The following is a 19,512-nucleotide window of genomic DNA, read 5'->3' on the forward strand; positions in this document are numbered from 1 at the left end:
CTCTAGTAAATGGAGCTTTAGTGATGTGGTAGGGGGAGAGGAAGCATTCTATAGAGCTGTGATTAGGTTTAATTTTTTTGTGAGCCTATGCTCCTGGGCTGTGAACTTTAAAAGTGTTTTTCTTACCCTTTGAGACAGAAAGAGGGACCTGGAGAGTATTATGCTAATCAAAATAAGCCAGTCAGGGAAAGACAACATCACATGATCTCACTTATATGTGGAAGGTAATGAACAAAATAAAATGATGAACAAAATACATCCAGTGACATGGATGCATAGAACAGACTGTCAGATCTCAGAGGGAAGGGGTCAGGAAGAGATTAACCAAAGAACTTGTATGCATATATACATAATCCATGGACACAGACAAAAGTGTGATGAAGGCCTGGGGTGGGCATGTGTGAGGTGTGGCAGGTCAATGGCGAAAAAATGAGACATCTGTAATACTTTCAACAATAAAGATAAATTTAAATGAAAAAGCAAAAAAATAAAAAATAAAGGTGTTTCTCAGTTTTATCCTCTTCTTAGTTGAGACAGGATGGCTAGGGGAGCAGGAGTTGAATATTTCCCTTCCTCCAAGTTAGTGAAACTCTGATAAAACTCGGGAATGTTAAGCTCTGGTAAAATAGTTTCTCTTGAGGGCAGGCCTTATTAAAAGGACAAAATCCTCTGGTGTATTTTATAATGGTTATATTGTACCTTCTCTTGTGGGAAACACAAGGAGATTTTTCTTTCATGTACACTGTGAGAACCTGGTAGAGTTCCTTGAGGTAAAACTCACAAAAGTGTGGGGACTTTCCTACAAATTGGCCTTCCCTGGAGTTTTTAACTTTCAGACATGTCCACACTGAGCCTCCTGTGATTTGTAAATTTATTAATCTGTCAGTTGAGATTTTCCTGACTTTGATACTGGTTTCCATATGGTATTCTGCTCCAGTAAGTTGTGATTATATGTATACTAGAGGCCCGGTGCATGAAATTCGTGCACAGGGGGAGGGGTATCCCTCAACCCGGCCTGCACCCTCTCCAATCTGGGACTCCTTGGAGGATGTCCGACTGCCAGTTTAGGCCCGATCCCTGCCGTTGGACATCCCTCTCACAATCTGGGACCGCTGGCTCCTAACTGCTTGCCTGCCTGCCTGATTGTCCCTAACTGCTTCTGCCTGCCAGCCCGATTGCCCCCTAACCGTTCCTCTGATGGCCTGATTGACACCTAACTGCTCCCCTGCTGGCCTGATCACCCACAACTGCCCTCCCCTGCCGCGACCCGCCTCCTACCTGCGAGGCGGCAGAGATGCTGGGACTGGCCTCCTCTGAGCTGCGCAGAGCCGCGGGACACCCAGGCCTCACCATGTGGAGTGACCACTGGGCCCCACCTCCACTGTGTGTGCACAGCCATCTTGTGGTGGCCATCTTGTGATAGCATCGTGTGAGGATGTCGCTTGAGGGCATCGAGCAAGGGCGTGACGCCACCTAGGCTTTTGTTATATAGGATTTCTCTCTGCCACTCCAATTTTGGGGGCAGTGGTTTTCCCTCACTTCTCTGACAAAGGTAAGAAAAATATTTTATTTTTCATCTTGTTCAGACTTTTAGTTGTTAGGATGAAGTGACAACATCCAAGCTCCATACACGCTGGACCAGAAACCTGAAGTATCTGCACTATGTATTTTTCAGTTAATAATTTATCTTGTAAATTGTTTCATATAACAACATTCAGCACCTCTGTGTTCTTTTTAACAGGTGCATAATAGTTCATTATATGAATATCTTATAATTTAATAATCTCCTATAGATGAGTGCTTAGGTTCTTTTTAATTTTTGGTTATAAACAATACTGTAATGAATATCTTTGTACATACTTTTTTACATATATATGCAGATAGATCCATGAAATAAGTTGTTGGTAAAAAAGATGTAGACATCATTGCTAAATATTCCTCTATAGAAATGGTTCCAATTTAGGTTCTGTCCAACAATTTATGTGTGCTCAATTCATCAATGTAGTATATTATCAAACATTTAAAAAATCTCAAACAGTATAGTTGAGATTTGCCATGTAATAAGTCAACATAATTACATTTGCCATGTAATAAGTCAACATAATTTCTATCTTGCCCACTTTGTTTTTGTGAGGATTGACTAAGATAACAGAGGTGACAGAACTTGAAAAACATTATAGATATCTTGTAATTTTTGTGGTACTCTAATAATTAGTGAATATGACAATTTTTAAAAATTTGTTTGACATTTATATTTTCCTTTTCTGTGAACTATGTTCATGACTTTCCCTTATATTTCTATTAGTTTGGTTATCTTTTTCTTATTGGTTTATAGGAGCTCTTTATATGTTAAGGAGATTAGCCTTTTGTTGAGTGTATTGCATTTATCCATTTTCCCAGTGTGTAACTTTCTTTTGACTTTTTAACAGTATTTTCTTTACATGCAGAATTATGAAAACATTTAGGTGGTTAAATTTATTAGTTTTTCATCTGATGGCTTCTGAATTTTGCGTTATGCTTAAAAAGACCTCTTTTTGTTGTTTTTATACTTTGGCTTTTTATGTTCAAATTTTTCATTCACCTGGAATTTATTTTCATATAAATTGGGAATTAGGGATCCAACTTGATTTAGCATTATTTTTTCAGGTGGCTAACCAGTAGACCCAATTTTGGCTTATGCTATTTTAACTAAATATTTAAACATTTTTTATTTTGTACATAGCTTTTCAGTAATCATATTTTATTATATCAATATTGTAATAGTAATATGTAGAAAACCAGTTAGCAGTAGCTTCCAATTTTTGTTATTATATATTATGCTACAATGGCTTTCAGCATGTATATATTATTTCTGATGAGTTATTTTTTCTGGAATACATTATTAAGAGTAGAATAATTGATTTTGCTAAGTATGGTCATATTACTTTCCAAAAGTGTGGCAGTTATTAATCCCACCATTGATTAATAAAAGCTCATTGGTTTGGAGTGTTATTTTTTGATTAGTTTATAAAGCTGAGAAAAGGGAAAACCAAATATTTCTCTAATTGTAATTTATTTGAATATTAGGGGGTATGAACACTTTTTTGGTGTTCATTTACTCTTTTCACTTAGTGAAAGACCATGTGTTTTGGGGTCAAACAGATATAGATTTAAATTCAGTTCTACCACTTCCTAGCTTTGTTATTTCAGTTGAAAAAAACGTGTATAATAACATTTGCTGTATAAGGTTTTTTTTGACTGTCATATATGTGGCATATACAAAAACTAACTTGGAGACTGATTAAATGAAAAATATCTATTATTATTATTTCCCTTAATGTTTATCATATATTTGTGTGAAAAATTATATTGAGAAGAAATACTAAAGAGGCTGGATGAGAACTGGCATAGGGATAGGAGACGCATTAGTCATATGAGCTTAACCAAATCACTTACCTGCTTGAGTGTTATTTGCCATGTAATAAGTCAACATAATTTCTATCTTGCCCACTTTGTTTTTGTGAGGATTGACTAAGATAACAGAGGTGACAGAACTTGAAAAACATTAATGTCAAGTATTTTTACTATTACTATTATGATAAGGAAAAGTAGATGCTCAGAATCCCTATAGCTCAGACTGTCTAAATTTTGAGATGCTGTCAGTGTGGACTATGGTTCCCTTCGAGAGCTCTCCATGTCAGCAGTGATTTAATGTGAGGAGGGGAGTAGGATTTTAGTTTTGATGTAGTGTATCCCTAGGGAAAGAACACATACATGAAGCAATTTAGGACATGTACAGGAAATTAAAGTTTGCATATATTTATGGAGAATAACTCTCAATAAGCTAAAGTAGTCTCAAGGGAAATCCCTAATCCCTGCATCTTTGGAAGTCAGGATCACAGGACCTTTTGACATCTTAGAACAAAGAAATGTATGAAGCATGGTAATGACTCATTATCACAAGGAAACTAGGTAGAGTTAAACTGAGCCAACATGGTGTAGCTTGGGGTGGGAATTAAGAATGTCATTTCTTGAGGCAGGCAGACCTGAATGCCAATCTTGTGTTTGTCACTTATCAGCTGATTGACATTGGTCAGATTGTCCCAGTTACCTGTAAAGTGAGACTCATAGTAGTAGTTCTTACCTCAAAGTGTTGTTATGAGGGTTAAATGAGAGACAATGGTGCTTGTAACATGTTTACTTAATACAGTTCCCAACACATAATAAGGACTGAAGAAATAGTAACTATTATTAACAGTTATTTTTAGCAGCAGCATTAATATATCAACCAAAGAGTATAATAGAAAATTTGCATCTGTTTGTGTGATGGTTACCTCTTTTATTGAGTAACATTTCCATGAACAATACTCTTGAAACGGAATTTCATAAATGCCAAGTCTGAGGACCTTAGCTGGTAGAACTGTATCAACCTAGCGAGGAAAAGTAAACTGTTTCTCTCAAACTTCACAGAGGTTTCTTCACACAGGTAGAAAATGTGAAGCTTTAGAAGTTCAGGAGGAATGAAATGTAGTTACATCTAGACATTTGGTCAGAAACATGCTAAGCTTAAGGTTATTAAAAAATTACAGACCTGGCTGGTTTGGCTCAGTGGATAGAGCATCAGCCTGTGAACTGAGGGGTCCCAGGTTCGATTCTGGTCAAGGGCACATGCTCGGGTTGTGGGCTCGATCCCCAGTAGGGGGCGTGCAGGTGGCAGGCAATCGATGATTCTCTCATCATTGATGTTTCTATTTCTTTCTCCCTTCCTATTTGAAATCAATAAAAATATATTTTAAAAAAATTATAAGGAGGTTGAGGAGCCTGTTAAAGTTATTAGCTTCAAAGAGTTATCAATAGAAAACGTAAATCAAAAGTTATTTCTGATCAATTGTGTTCACAGAATAAATCCAGATGCAAGCTAAATCAATTTATTTTCACAGATCAACATTGTCTTTCTATATATTGCATTGTAACAGGAGAAAATGTCACACATTTTTAAGAAGTGAGAGCAAGTAGATTAACCTAAACAGCCTTTCTTTCAAACCAAACAACAAATTCTGTACATACCACAACCATAGTTTTTTAAAACTCTTTTTAATGCTGAATTTCAAATCATATTTGAGGTTGGTAACAAGCATAGAGTGTGGACTTTTACACCAAATCTCCTAACATATCTGCATTGTTCTAATTTCATCCACACCTATTCATCCTGCCCATTGTTGTCCAGTCATTTTTAAAAAAAGAATGATGTATGCTAATTTTCTGTCTGAAACTTCCCCATAATGAGTAGATTAAATCTAAACTCCACAGTAGGCTTATAAAGTCCCTATGTAGTGATGCTTTGACATATTAGGGTTGAGCAAAAGTAGTTTTACCTTTGCAAGTACAGGAAACACAGAGTTATTCTTGTATTATTATTTATTAATTATTGCATTATTTTCCATACAAACAACTGTGAACCTACTTTTGTCCCACCCTGTATTTTCCAGGTTTATTGTTCTCTACTTCTACTTTTCTTCCTTTTCTCTAATCACCTGGTTCTTACATTTAGTCTGCATCAGAATCAGGTCAGAAGCTGATTAAAAATACTATAGATTCTTGGGCCATATCTTTTGACATCTGGCAGTGGTCTCTAAGAACTGAAGTTTTTAACAAGTAAAGTAATTGATAATCATGTCTCACTTTGAGAAACAGTGGCCTAAGCCCCATTCCACCAAATGTCTTCTTATTCCTTCAAAAGTCAATCTCAGTTTGTACCTCCCCACCTTTGCATCTTTTCTTTAAATTTTTTTTCTTGCATTTTTTAGACCTAATTGACCTACAAATCCTTCATGACCTAGGTCGAGTTACTCCCTCTTTGAAACTTTGGCCCAAACAAGGTTAGTTTTCCTTTCATACTTTGCATGCACATTGAATGCTGATATTTGTATAATTTCCTTCAAACAATTTAGACTTTTTTTAAAGGGCTGAGAACTTCCTGGTCATTTTTGTTTCACACTCCAGAGCTTGGCATAGTGTCTAACATATAAAAATAGATGCCCAAGAAATGCCTTTTTTATACAATTAGAAATATTTTAACAATGAGGTTTTTTTTTAAGTTTTTAAATTTTATTATTGATTTCAGAGACAAAAGAAGAGGGAAAGATCGAAACATCAATGATGAGAGAATCATTGATTGACTGCCTCCTTCGCGTCCCCCACTGGGAATTGATCTGGCAACCAGGGCATGTGTTCTTGACTGGAATCGAACTTAGGATCCTTCAGTCCGCAGGCCTATGCTCTATCCACTGAGTCAAACCGGCTAGGGCAGAAATGCTTTTTGAATAAATGAATAAGTAAGTTGATGAAGGTCTTTGGCTTTTATATTTAATATCAGATGAAATAGATATTGTAGTTTAGAAACTATTTGGTTGAATTCTGCCTTGGAGCATAGATATTAAGCAAATTTCCTTATTCAGTAAGAACAATTAGGAATTTTGCTAAACAGTTCATAATATAAGGTATTATTTCTTTTATTAGTAGTTGAATAATTAAAATGCAGTTTTAATAGTACAAATAAAGCTCTGTGCCCTACACCTGATGAATTTGTTTAGCAAAAGAGAATTTCAGATTGCATTTCAATTACATAACTTTAAATAGACTTTGAAATGTTAATATATCAAAGCTCAATGATAACAAATGTTTGCCATAACAGTGGTATTATTTTGAATGTAGGAACAACAATGAAAACAAATAGCAAATAAATCTTTAGACCCATACTAGGTTAAAAAATTCATATTTTTGAATAGAGTTGTCAGAAATCTTGGTATAACTGATATGAGAATTTTCTCTATCTGGTTCTTTCTTTCAAACTAATAAAAAGCTCTTCAAATTAAAGAACAAATTTGTTAAGTGACAATCATTCAATCAACATATATTTCTTAAAGTTTCATTTTGTGTCAGATTTGGCTCTAGGACCTATAAATATATTAGTGACCGAAAGGGGCAAAGTTCCTGCTAATAGCTATTGCTTCTTGTTTGAAGAGAGAGAGAGAGAGAGAGAGAGAGAGAGAGAGAGAGAGAGAGAGAGAGAGAGAGAATGCTATATAAAATGGTGATAAGGGCTATTTTAGTTAGGGAGGGATGAAAGTTTCTTTAATCAGGTGACATTTGACCAGAGATATAAAAGAACTGAGGGAGTAGGTCATGTAGTGGGGATAACATTTGTGAAGGCTTTGAGGGCAGAGTGTGTTTGGGAAATAGGAGGCATACCAAGAAAGTCAGTGTGATTGTAGTGGAATAAACTGGAAGAAAGAGGTACGAGTTGAGGTCTTAGAAGTAGTGGTGATGGTGCTGTGTATGTGCGTTGGAGGGGGGCATGCATACTACACCAGGTAAGGCCTCGTAAGACATGTTAAGAGAGGAGAAACTACTGGGGACTTTTGAACAGAGGAGTTACATGATTGTACATTTTTACACATACTAGAGGCCCGGTGCACGAAATTCGTGCATGGAGGGGAGTTGTCCCTCAGCCCAGCCTGTACCCTCTCCAATCTGGGACCCCTCAAGGAATGTCCGACAGGGATCGGGCCTAAACGGGCAGTTGGAAATCCCTCTCACAATCCAGGACTGCTGGCTCCCAACTGCTTGCCTGCCTGCCTTCCTGATTGCCCCTAACCGCTTCTGCCTGCCAGCCTGATCACCCCCTAACCACTCTGCTGCCAGCCTATTTGCCCCCAACTTCCCTCCTCTGCCGGCCTGGTTACCCCTAACTGACCTCTCCTGCAGGGTTGATCACCTCCAACTGCCCTCCCTTGCAGGCCTGGTCCTTCTCAACTGCCCTCCCTTGCAGGCCAGGTGCCTCCCAACTGCCCTCTCCTGCTGGCCATCTTGTGGTGGCCATCTTGTGTCCACATGGGGGCAGGATCTTTGACCACATGGGGGCAGCTATATTGTGTGTTGCAGTGATGATCAATCTGCATAGTACTCTTTTATTAGATAGGATAGAGGCCTGGTACAGGGGTGGGGGCCAGCTGGTTTGCCCTGAAGGGTGTCCCTGATCAGGGTGGGGTTCCCTTGGGGCGTAGGGCGGCCTGAGCGAGTGGCCTGTGGTGGTTTGCAGGTGGGCCACGCCCCCTGGCAACGCAAGCGGAGGTCCTGGTATCTGGAATTTATTTTCCTTCTACAATTGAAACTTTGTAGCCTGGAGCAGAGCCAAGCCTTGGGCTCCCTCCGAGGCCCGCAGCCATTTGTGTTGGGGTTATAATTGAAACTTTGTAGCTTGAGTGGAGGCTTAGGCTGCAACGGCTGGCAGAAAGCTTGGCTTCCTCTGTTACCTAGGAAACCTTGCTCTCTGTGGCTGTAGCCATCTTGGTTTGGGTTAATTTGCATGCTCGCTCTGATTGGATGGTGGGCGTGGCTTGTGGGCGTGGCTTGTGGGTGTGTTGGAGGTATGGTCAATTTGCATATTTGTCTATTATTAGATAGGATTATCTACATAAGCTGCATCTTTCATTCTAATGTCTTTATTAGTCATTTCTAGACCATACTTCATGACTTTTAGAAGTCAAAGAGCATGATCAGAATAGTTTAGGCTGTTTTAGATAATTATTAATAATAATTATTGTGTAATAATAATAGTACTATATGCCGAAACCGGTTTGGCTAAGTGGATAGAGCGTCGGCCTGTGGACTCAAGGGTCCCAGGTTCGATTCCGGTCAAGGGCATGTACCTTGGTTGCGGGCACATCCCCAGTAGGGGGTGTGCAAGAGGCAGCTGATCAATGTTTCTCTCTCATCGATGTTTCTAATTCTCTATCCCTCTCTCTTCCTCTCTGTAAAAAATCAATAAAATATATTTTAAAAAAATAGTACTATTAATTTTAAGCATCATCAAAAGAAAAACAGCAGCAGCAAAAATAGCAACAATGTCCATAAATGCTACCATTTACTAAGTGCCTGTTTTGTGTACTCTCTCTCTATAGAAACATTTTAACAATGAGTTTCACACAATCTTCATAATTACATGTAAGAAGGTACTGTTATTTTTCCTATTTTACATATGCAGAAACATGAACATGAGTCACTCAATCTCCAGTTATCTTATTTCCGTATATAGTGACAACATAATAATATAGTGATCCATTTGGCTTATTTGCTTTTGACAAGCAATAACTGGGGCTTAATTCAAAAGCAAATATTAATGGAATATACTATATTCTATCTACCATACTAAATGCTTTATATGCATTATCTAATTTAATCCATAAAATAACCCACACAAGGAAACTGGAATCTAGAGATGCAAAGTAACTTATCCAAGGTCACACAGCTAGTAAGTGGTACAACAGGGACAAAGACTATGTCTGACTTCAGAGCTTTTGTTTTTAACTACTGCTATATGATTAAATGTGGGTAAAAATATTTTGATGCATTCAAAATCTTTTAAAGTGTATTTGGTGTAACCTATTTCAACACTTTTTTTACTCATTTTACTTGTAATCTGTGAACATTGAGTCATCCTCAGTGGGATGCTTAATTCTATTTGGAATGATAATATAACCTATTTCTATGAACCCATAGCACAATTGTATTGTTCCTTCTAGTTCAGCCTCTGTGACAATCAGCCACATTATTACCTTGATCTGTCCACATGATCCATATGTTGATTATCTAATCATTTGAACTGTCTGGTCCTTGAGACCAATGATGTCCATGGCATGCCTATCACTTTGCATATGTACCATGTGGAAAAATATATTTGTCATTTTAGTCTGTCCACCACAAGTTATAAAAATAGTGACAAGGACAAAATACAAAGATGAGTTGCTGAGAGGAGAGGAAAGGCAACAAGAAGGAAAGGGGAGAGAGAGAGAGAGAGAGAGAGAGAGAGAGAGAGAGAGAGAGAGAAACTCTCCCAGCGACAGACTGGCAATATATTACCAACATCAGTCTCTCAATAGCCACCAGTCTACTTTGGATTTGGAAAGATTCTGCTTTTATTCCCCATTCCTAGTAGAAAACACGTCAGAGGACTGGTGAACCTCACTTTTCTTTCATCCTCACTAATCTCCTTATCCTAAAAACTCCCTCTAAAGCTCGTTCATATTCACAAAGTCAAAAAGAGAATGAAATTTTAATGAAAGTTTATTCTTTGAAATAAATTAGACTGGAAACTCCTGGGAACCAGGGAGCAATTTCATTTAGCTCTGTATTTCTAGCAACCTGCCCAAGGTCTGGTACATGATAGGCCTTAAGAAAATGTTTGTTGGAAGAATGAATGCCTTAGTGAAGTTTGGGCGATAAAAATGCGGTGGATAATGTCAACAGGATCCTATGTGAGCACACAGGGGGGTGGCATTATAAAATGTTAAATCCAGCTTTTTTAGTACTGACTATATTTTACCCAATTGGTGAAATAGTTTCATTCCTTTATTCTTCATGTTCTTCCTTCCTTGAGAGAGGAGGGCCATTCTTCTCCCTGGTTTCCATGCTTAAATCTCCAAACAAATACAAGACTACCATAATTAATAGCTCAAATTAATTAATTATTCTCAAAGATTTACATGAACGATTATCCAAAAGGAATATGTTCCAAGACCCTCAGTGGATGCCTGAAACCTTGGATAGTACCAAACTACAAATATATATTATATAATTAGAGGCCTGGTGCATGGATTTGTGCACCAGTGAGGTCCCTCGGCTGGCCTGCCGGGATAGGGCTGAAACCAGCCAGGTGCACGGATTTCTCCCAGGCACGTCCAGCCCCTCTCGCCCCATCGCGATCAACCAGACCCCAGCAGCAAGCTAACCTACTGGTTGAAGCGTCTGCCCCCTGGTGGTCAGTGCGCACCATAGTGACTGGTGGAACGGTCCAACGAATGGTGGGACACTTAGCATATTAGGCTTTTATTATATAGGATGTTTTCCCTATACATGCATACTTGTGGTAAAGTTTAATTTATAAATTAAGCACAGTAAGAGATTAATAATAACAATATTAAAATAAAATACATAACAATATACTGGAACAAAAGTTATATGAATGTGATCTTTCTTCTCTTCGCTTCTCTTCTCTTCTCTTCTCTTCTCTTCTCTTCTCTTCGCTTCTCTTCGCTTCGCTTCTCTTCTCTTCTCTTCTCTTCTCTTCTCTTCTCTTCTCTTCTCTTCTCTTCTCTCTCTCTCTCTCCCACCGCCCCCCCTCAACCAATCTGATAACCAAGAGGGCTACTAAGTGACTAACGGACTGGAGAAAGAAATGATTTATGTCCCAGGCCGGGACAGAACGGAGGATGTGTGATTTTATTATGTTACTGAGAATGGCACACAATTCTTCTGAATTTTTTACTTCTGGAATTTTCCATTTAACATTTTCAGAAAATTTGCAAGGTGAAACCACTTATTGGGGGGAGGACTACTGTACATTTAAAATAATTTAAAAAAAATCTTCATCCAAGGGTATGTTTTCATTGATTTTTAGAGAGAGAAAAGGTGAGAGAGAAAGAGAGAAACATTGATTGGAACAAACACACAACCTAGGTATGTGCCCTGATTAGGAACTGAAACTGCAACCTTTTGGTGCATGGAATGACACATCAACTGAGCCAATCAGCTAGTGCAGGACTATTGTACTTTTTGACAACAGTAGCAATGAGCTTGGATTCTCTTCACTTGTCTCCTCTACTGTTCTTCGCGGCTCAGGGTTTGCTGTCTTGCACAGTGGGAAGGCATTATTAAGTTAGCTAGCTGGATACTTAATGGAGCGCTCATTTCTCTTTATTTGTCCTGAGTATTACATAGGAGGGCCTGTAGAACCTTGTGCATCTTAGATAGAATATTTTTCAAAATTTCAAGGGAAAAAATAGAAACTTTTAGAAATGTACAACCTGATAGAAAAAAAAATTTATTTTGAAAATGTAGGACAAATTATGTTTATATTGTTCTCTTGTATTATATATTGATGCCGTTTTAGACTTTAAAAAAAAGCTTTCTCAGTACTTCAAAGAGATCTTTTTTTTTTTTAATACACCTTATTGATTTTTTACAGAGAGGAAGAGAGAGGGACAGAGAGCCAGAAACATCGATGAGAGAGAGACATCGACCAGCTGCCTCCTGCACACCCCCCACCGGGGATGTGCCCGCAACCAATGTACATGCCCTTGACCGGAATCAAACCTGGGACCCTTCAGTCCGCAGACTGATGCTCTATCCACTGAGCCAAACCGGTCTCGGCCAAAGAGATCTTTACAATTACAGTATATAAACAAAGACCTAACCTGATGCAATTCAAGCTCCTTATTCCTTATTGATTTCATTTAGCTATCGATGGACATTTACCTTTGAATCAAGTCAGTAAAGAAACATATTCTTTTTACATTTTATCCATGAGATTTGATCTAAGTATATTATATTTACTGATTATTATATTTGCTGAGTTACACTGCTAATCTTTTAAAATATTTTTCTGATTGACATTAACCCAGAGATTCCCAGAAAGTTTAGAAAGTTAGAAGTTCCTCTTAAAAGAAAACAATATATATATATATATATATATATATATATATATATATATATATTTATTGATTTCAGAGAGGAAAGGGGAAAGGCGAGGGAGAGACAGATAGAAACATCAGTGATAAGAGAGAATCATTGATCTGCTGTCTCCTGTACACCCTACACTGGGGATCGAGCCTGCAACCTGGGCATGAGCCCTGACAAGGAATCGAACTGTGACCTCCTGGTTCATAGGTTGATGCTCAACCAGTGAGCCATGCCAGCCAAGCTAGAAGGCCCTCTTAATTGAAGTGATTAATTAATCTTGTACCTCATGTTTAACAGAATGGTGTAGTGGAAATAATGGCTGGGGTTTGAGCCTTACTTAGGTCTATTATGTACTAGCTGTTTAACATTGGGCAAGTTATTTAACCTCTTTGCACTCCATTCTCTTAATTTCTCTTCATTTATAAAATGACGATGACTGTCTCTCAGGATCATTGAGAAGTATACATGAAATGTGGAGTGTCCAGCATAATGCCCGGTGTCCTCTCCCATAATCTATTCATATTCTTTAGTGTCAGCACTGCCTTAACAACCCCCAGGGGATTTCATGTCCAGGGAAATGAAAAGTGGCTTCTGTTCCCCCAAAGGTTGGGGACCTTCAGATGGAATCAACCCTGGAGATATTTACATAACATTTATTTTTTGTATTAACACCAAAGAAACCTTTTGACTGGGAGCTTAGTACAAATAACTCAACAAGAATGTATACAGTTAGGGAGAAGCAGACTTACACCAACAGTACTAAATGTTCACTGAATGAATGTTTGGTTTCCTGCAATCTGTGGGGCCACAGACTCATGCCATTGAAAAATAACTAAAGTATAATAAAAATAGTAATGCAATGTTGTTGTTAAAGTTCATTTATGTATTGATTTGTTATTTTTTTCTCTCTAGACAATGTATAATGGAATTTCTAGGCTACAGCTCATTTTTTGTTGTTGTTGTTGCTTAAAATAAAAGGAAAATAGAGGTTTCAGAGAGGCAGGGAGTATGGAGCAACTGCTAATGGGTATCAGGTTTCTTTTAAAGGTGATGAAAATATTCTGGAATTATATAGTGGTGATAGTTGCACAACTTTATGAATACACAAAAGACCATGGAGTCATACATTTTAAATGAGTAAATTTTTGATATATGAATTATCCATTTAAAAAATAAATACAAGGTGAATAATTTCAACTGTGTGACCAATATAATATAGGACCAATATAAAAACAAGAGTGTTAATATTGAAATATATACAATAACATAATTGTAAGGAATTCTATCAACTTCTATATATCTGAATATGAACTGTTTTCTTTTGGGATACATTGCATATTATTTACAATAAAAATTCTGCTTTTAGGTATAGATTTTACAAATCTATACTGAAAACCATGAATGCCAAATATCTGTAGGATAAACATCTAAAAACTCAAGTAGTCTCAGAATTCCCAATTATAGTTTCTTATTTTTTCATTTCCTTGGAATAAAGACCCCAGAATCCTTCTAGAACACTATCCCCAAACTTCCTGTCATCTTGCTCTCTCTGCTAATTTTTCTAAATCATTTATACCTCAAAACCAAAATATATTCAATGCTGTACAACTTTGTATTGCTTTTCTATCCTTTTAGGAGCCTGAGGGAGAGGTTGGGGCAAATCAGTCCCTGAAACAAAGTCAAGTAACCATTTGTTCTTATAATTCTGTCTGAACTGATGGCCTATTTTGAAGATATTATTTCACCCCATTCCCTCTTTCTTTGTTGTAGGCACAAACAGTGAGGCATTGTTCCCCCTATCCCATTCTCCAACTTTGAGAATTTGTCTAATTAACCAAACAAAAGCTTGAATGTCAAGTCCCTGGACAAGGGTCTTGACTATAGTTCATTAGTAATAATAATAATATATCTATATACTAGTAAAAGGCTAATATGCAAAGTGTCCCCTCAGGTGTTTAACCAGGAGACCGGGAGTTCAAACGCTTGCTATGATGTGCACTGACCACCAGGGGGAACGAAGGAAGGCCCCGGCCAGCAGCAGGCAGCTGGGGAAGGAAGGCCCCAGTCGGCAACCAAAAGGCCCAGATCAGCCCTGATCGCTGGCCAGGCCTAGGGACCCTACCTGTGCATGAATTTTGTGCTCCAGGCATCTAGTATCTAATCTAATAATAGACAAATATGCAAATTGACCGCACCTTCGCTACACCTAAGCCACGCCCACCAGCCAAGCCACGCCCACCAACCAATCAGGACGAGTATGCAAATTTCCCCAACAAAGATGGCGGCTAATTTGCATATCAAGACAGCGTCCAAAGAAGTCAAGAGCTGCAGAAGGGAGTAAAGCTTCGAAGAAGCAAGCAAGTGGGGGTGGGGGAGGGGGGAGGGGGGAGAGAAGGGCGGAGCGGAGGCGGGGCCGGGGCCGAAGGGAAACGCGGGTGGGCTGGAGGAGAAGGCGGGGCGGGGGACAAGGGCGGGGCGGAGGCGGGGCGGGGGAGAAGGGCGGAGTGGAGGCGGGGCCCGGGCCGAAGGGAAACACGGGCGGGCTGGAGGAGAAGGTGAGGCGGGTGATAAAGGCGGAGCGGAGGCGGGGCCGGGGGCGAAGGGAAACGCGGGCGGGCTAGAGGAGGTGGGGCAGGCGAACAAGGGAGGAACGGAGGCGGGGTAGAGTGCAGCAGGAAATCCTATTGCAGGATTTTTCCTGCAACGGGAAAGCTAGTCTAAAATAATGTATCAATAGAATTGGGTGGCTACCACAAATTAGGGTTTAGAGAGGCAAAACTGGTGGAGGGAATGGTTTGAGGGATTCATCAATCTGACTTCTAGAATGATAATCTCTGCTATAAGAATTTTTCAGTAACCAGTTTTTCTGGCCTGATTGCATAGTCACCAAGCTAGATTTCCCCTTTTTATTGATAACAGGAAGCAGATGAAGAGGGTGCTTTAGACAAGGAACACAAACTTTATGGTCATTGGAAAGTACAAATTAAGTAGAGAAAGAGACAGATTAAATAACAGAGTGCATTGTGGTTACACGTGGGAGAACTCAGGGATGCGCAACTCAAAGGGGTGGTTGCACTTGGGTTTATATAGCATCTTAACAAAAGGATAATACATTTTTAGAGAAATGACAAGATAAAGGAAAACAGGCTTAGGCTTTAAAGTGGCACACTGTAGGAAGGTAAGTATATGGGGGAAATTAATAGAAGTTAGGATTCTTTAGTAAGGTTGGTTTTGTAGATTCTTCATGGTGCACATCTCTGGGCTGATAAGAGTCTAGAAGTTCTCCTGTCCATTAAGAGTTCTGTTCTTGTCCAGCTGGTATGGCTCAGATATTGAGTGTCGACCCAGGAACCAAAAGGTCAATGGTTCGATTCCCCTTCAGGGCACATGCCTGGTTGTGGGCTCGACCCCCAGGAGGAGTGTGCAGGAGGCAGCTGATCAATGATGTTTCTCTATTATTGATGTTTCTATCTCTCTCCCTAAAAATCAATAAGACCATATTTTTTTAAAACAGAATTTTGTTCTTTCTGGTAAGGAAAAGTGAGACGTGTTTACAAATTTGTGTTCTGCTTTTAGGCAAATGAGGGAGGGCAGAGAATTTTTTTCTTGTACCTGTTTCTCCTCAATTGTTTCTAGCTCAAAATAATCTTTATGCCAAAGTGGCATATTTTGAGGTGGTATATTCTGATACTCTACATATCAATTTATTCAGATAAGTGGGGTGAAATGTCAGATCAATTAGCTAATATTTTGAAAGTGAACCAAAAATATAGACAATTTTCAATTTATAACTAGAGGCCCGGTGCACGAAATTCGTGCACTGGGAAGGGTGTCCTTCAGCCCAGCTTGCACCCTCTCTAATATGGGACCCCTCGGGGGATGTCCAACTGCAGGATTAGGCCCGATTCCACAGTTGGACATCCCTCTCACAATCCGGGACCGCTGGCTCCTAACCGCTCACCTACCTGCCTGATTGCCCCCTAACTGCTTCCTTGCTGGCCTGATTGCCCCCTAACTGCTCCTCTGCGGGCCTGATTGCCCCCAAATACCCTCCCCTGCTGGCCTGATCACCCCCAAGGCTTTTATTAGTATAGATATGACCCTGCACAGAAAATTTTACTAACCCTGCTTTACAATAAGGGCTTGACGATTGAATCATTAGGACCAGACACCAAGATTTCCTTTCTTTGAATGGTGGAGGGAATACTTATCTTGTCTTTAAGTTGCCCAGAAATTAAAATGAGGTAATGACTTAGAAAAGTATAAAAGCACCATATAAAGACAACTGTCTTTTTAATGAAGTGGCAAAATGAAAAACACTTTTTATTCTCCCCTTCCTTCCTTTACAGCTTTTATTTAAACTTTGAAATTTATAAAAATTTCACTCCAATTTTCATTTCTTTACATTCAACATTATTTTGTATTGGTTTCAGGTTTTATATTAGTTACAGAATAGTGGTTAGACAATCATATACTTTACAAAGTGTTCCCCGATATTTCTAGTACCCACCTGGCATCATACCATCATTACAACACTATTGACTATATTCCCTATTTAAGTGACAATGGGTTTACAGGTTCCTTTCAGTCTTTCTTTTGTGTTTCTCATCCTTCCTTTTCTTTCTCACTTCTTCCCTCATTTTCTTTATATAGTATCTCAATTGGCCATCAAAGCTCAGTGAAGGCACTGGGACACGCTTCATCTATTTTACAGACCAGGAAACTGAGGCCAATTCCAGTTGGCTGTGGAACTTGACTCAGCACACAGGAAGCCCTCAGAGCCATGCTCTTTGCGCTTCCTAAGGGGCAGCGGCCCAGCAAACAGAACAAACCTTCCAGTCAGGCTTCCCAGCCTCTTTCTCAAGCACCTCTTCATTGTGGATGCTCCACATTCTTTCCTCTCCCCCCATTCTTTACTGCCCCTCCTTCTCCGAAGCAGGTGGAAGGCTTCCCACTCACTGCCTAGGCATGCTCTGCTATGGGACAGGGTGTAGCGAGCTTGCTTTTGGGTCAAGGCAGGAGCAGTAGTCACTGCCTCTGAAGTGTGAAGGCCGCCTGAGCGAGGCCCATTAGCACTGGGAGCTTCTCTGAATCACGTCAGTCAGTCCAGTACCCTGCAGTGCAGCACCCCTTCACTGAGGTGGCTCCACCCCTCAACCCCCGCCTCAGGGGTGAGGGTCCTTGCCCCTCTGCCAGGAGTCCTTCCATGCCCCTTGATCCCTGGCTGGGCCCACCCACGTCTTGGAGGCACTGCAGAACCTCTGTCTCTCTGCAGATGAGGCAGATCCCTGCCCTAGGTCTCCGAAAAGCTATGAATCTGTGGCCAGAGGCCTGGTCTGGGTCTCAGCAACCACATGCCTGCAATGTTCCCAGGGACCCTGGGAGCGGCTGGGCGAGTCCTGCCACGGCCCCCCAGGGTGGCGATCTCCCCAGGGACCCTGGGAGTGGCTGGGCGAGCCTGCCACGCCCCCCAGGGTGGCGATCTCCCCAGGGACCCCCGGGAGTGGCTGGCTCGGCCCGGCCACGCCCCTCTTGGGTGGCGATCGCCCCCGGGGATCCCCGGGAGTGGTTGGCTGGGCCCAGCAACGCCCCCCCAGGGTGGCTATCGCCCCCGGGGACCCCTGAGAGCGGCTGGCTGGGCCCGGCCACGCCCCCCTGCCCCAGGGACCCCCGGGAGCGGCTGGCAGGGCCCGGCCACCCCCCCCCAGGGTGGCGATTGCCCCGGGGACCCCTGGGGAGCGGCTGGCTGGGCCCGGCCACACCCCCCCAGGGTGGCGATGGCCCCCCGGGACCCCTGGAACTAGGAGGATTGGGTGCCGCCATCTTGGTCTTCTCAACGGCCGGATAGGCCACTCGGAGTCCCGCCCCTAGCCTCTCGCAGGCCCAATCATGGGCATAGCGGAGGTGCGGTCAATTTGCATGTTTCTCTATTATAAGGTAGGATTCCCCTCGTTGGGTTATATAGCATTGAGATGCTATTTGGTAAAACTAGGGTGCCTCCTGTGAGATCCTGGTCTAAATATGATGCTCAGGCCTGCAGATGCCTTTGGAGCAGAATGAAATTGGAACTCTTCCCTCTCCTTATATTCTTGGGACCAGATTCAGCTGGAAGCAACTGGTCTCAGGAATGTACTGAGTCAGGCATCCACTTATTTCATTGCATGGATTCAACCTTGTTAACTGATTTAATAGTCCTTTGGGTCACTCTCTATGTAAAGCCTAGGCAGCCAGTCAATTTGATGTACTCATATTGGCCATCTTACCGAAGTTTTAGGCTGGTTTGTACAAAACAGTCATTCTGATTGTTAGCTTTGAATAGAGAACCTTATTTTTTTTCTGATTTGTTTTCAACCTGATGTTCCTGTTTTCATTATTGTGAAAACTAATGACAGACACAAAAAGAATCTGCAAAGACGTATTAATAATGAGCAATCTTCTTAATTATCCTCCTTTCAGGGATCCCCAGGTTTGGAAAAGTCCAGTGGCAATTAAAATAAGGGTTCATTATGGGTAAGCAAATTGAAGAAAGATTGGTATTAAGTGTGTGCGCATGTGTGTGTGTGTGTGTGTGTGTGTGTGTGTGTGTGTGTGTGTTCAAGTTGGGAGAAATGGAAATTCTATCGGTTTGGGTAGGGACTTAGAGAGGTGGCTGGGGTGGGGGAAAAGTAAAATGTGATAAATTTAAACTAGCCCTAGCTGGTTTGGCTCAGTGGATAGCATGTTGGCTGGCTGACTGAAGGGTCCCGGGTTTGATTCGGGTCAAGGGCACATACCTGGGTTGCAGTCTCGATCCTGGTCCCCGTCGGGGTACATGCGGGAGGCAAACAGTCCACATCGATGTTTCTCTGTCTCTGTCTCTCCCCTCCCTTCCACTCTCTTTAAAAATCAGTGGGAAAAATCCTTGGATGAGGATTAACAAAAAACAAACAAACAAAAAGCAAAGAGAGAGAGAGAGAGAGAGAGAGAGAGAGAGAGAGAGAGAGAGAGAGAGAAACTTAAACTAAAAGGAAAGCC

The 19,512-nt window shown here is 40.7% G+C and overlaps 1 pseudogene; it reads right to left on the reverse strand.

Annotated features, from left to right (window-relative positions):
• LOC103303187 (equilibrative nucleoside transporter 1-like) overlaps window positions 1–19,311 on the reverse strand; it is an 85,536-nt pseudogene extending 66,225 nt beyond the window's left edge.
• Between the last annotated feature and the right edge of the window lie 201 nt (window positions 19,312–19,512).

Source organism: Eptesicus fuscus, chromosome 1 (assembly GCF_027574615.1).
Source record: "Eptesicus fuscus isolate TK198812 chromosome 1, DD_ASM_mEF_20220401, whole genome shotgun sequence".
NCBI lineage: Eukaryota > Metazoa > Chordata > Mammalia > Chiroptera > Vespertilionidae > Eptesicus > Eptesicus fuscus.